Below are 1,816 nucleotides of genomic sequence, written 5' to 3'. Positions count from 1 at the left end.
AAATGAAAAACAATACAAAGCAAAACCAAAATATACCAATCAAAAACCCTAGCCCTCAAAATACAGTCATGAAAAATAACTACCTTCAACAATGTTAGGAATGAGAAAAGAAAGACAAATATGTTTATGTATAAATATCTATGAATCATTCAGCACCCAAACAATCAACAAAAAGGGAAAGAAAAGAAAAGAAGAAAGAAAAAAAGAGGTTCTTCATGAAAAAATAAGGAATTGTTTCCACTGTGGTGGTTAAAAATTGTTGTCTGCTCCCAAATGTCTTTCTTTCCATATTTTCTTGAGTCATATACTCTGCACGAAAGTATTGGTTGAGGGCTGCCAAATCCTTCTTATTTTAGTGCCGTTCCTCAAGTTACCAGTTGGAATTCAAAAATTCCTGGCTTGCTTTCTTTGCAGTATGTGGTGGGGCAGGTTGTAGAGTGTTGCCTGCTCCACTCTTGGGGTGGGGTTAATGTAGAATTCTGTGAAAGGAGTTCTAATAGGTGGAGCTCCTGAAGGTAGTGCTTAGGTCTAAGTATTCCCCAAATGCTTTGTTGAATGGTGTTTGGTCTGAAGATTTTAAATCAGGGCACCTCCAGGGTATAGCAGTTACTGATTCACACTGGGAGAATGCACCCCAAAAGTCTCCCCTGGATTGCACTTGTGTGGTAGAGGAGTCATTCATTCATCTGCCAGAACTCTTTTATGAACCCAGTTGGGATTTCCCAGATCTGGGCTCCAGGATTTGCTGCTACAACTGCTGCCTGCAGTAGGGTGGCAGAAAGATGGCTCTTGCTTTGACTCTCCATGGACAATGGGGAGATGCATGGTATCTTTCCCACACGAGCAAATAGTATAGCATACTCTCTGGATCAGTTTGACCGTGTCCTTGATCTCGATTTCTCCATGCCAAGGTGCCATCTGAAATTGGGTTCTCTTAGTCCCACTCCCTGCATTGCGCATGATGGATGAGTTCTAACAGTTGCCAGCACCAGTGATGGGCTTTCTTTTTTTACTTTATTTTATACAACATTCTGAGTCCCCAAGCTGTTTTGAGAGTCCAGTATGAAATCCCAGGAAAATCCCCTTTTCACCAACCTCACTGAGAAGCAGTTGATCCACTTCCTTGATTTCATGCTATGGAACTGCGTAGAAAGAGACCTACTCTTCCTCATTAAATTGCAAGATTAGAGGAATTATCAGAAAAGGTCTGTTGAATATACAGAGTTTAACTGATCTGTGAGGTAAAGGATGATGTAAGGAGTGAAATCAAAAAGAAAGTGCAGGAAGCGAAAGGTAACTCCAATAAAGAGATGCAGATATGAAAAAAATATCAAACAGAAATCCTTGATAGAATGCAATTGATAAACTAAATTAAAAATTTAATGGAAAACATCACCAAAGTACCAGACCACTTGGAAGATTGAGTTTCAGGCAACACAGATGAAATATAAAATTTTTTTTTTTTTTTTTTTTTTTGGTGGTGCTGGGGATGGTGCTGGGGATGGTGCTGGGGATGGTGCTGGGGATCGAACCCAGGGCCTTGTGCTTTTAAGGCAAGCACTCTACCAACTGAGCTATCTCCCCAGCCCCTAAAATCTTGAAAATAAAATTAACAAACTATAGAAAAGATGTTAAGACCCCATGAACTGAATTTTCAAGAAATATGGGAAAATATTAAAAGGCCAAATTTAAGATTTATCAGCATAGATGAAGGCTTCAAATACAAACTGAAGGAATGAACAATCTTTTCAATGTAATAATATTAGAAACATTTCTAAAACTTAAGAATGAAATGGAAAAATCAAACACAGGAGGC

General features: G+C 38.9%; 1 non-coding gene across 1 annotated transcript; it reads right to left on the bottom strand.

Annotated features, from left to right (window-relative positions):
• Positions 1-1,505: 1,505 nt before the first annotated feature.
• Trnal-uaa (transfer RNA leucine (anticodon UAA)) lies at positions 1,506-1,587 on the bottom strand. The gene has a single exon. It is a non-coding gene; the product is annotated as a tRNA-Leu (tRNA).
• Positions 1,588-1,816: the final 229 nt, after the last annotated feature.

This window comes from Sciurus carolinensis, chromosome 10 (genome assembly GCF_902686445.1).
Source record: "Sciurus carolinensis chromosome 10, mSciCar1.2, whole genome shotgun sequence".
Taxonomy (NCBI): Eukaryota; Metazoa; Chordata; class Mammalia; order Rodentia; family Sciuridae; genus Sciurus; species Sciurus carolinensis.
This window is presented reverse-complemented; position numbering and strand designations above follow the sequence as displayed.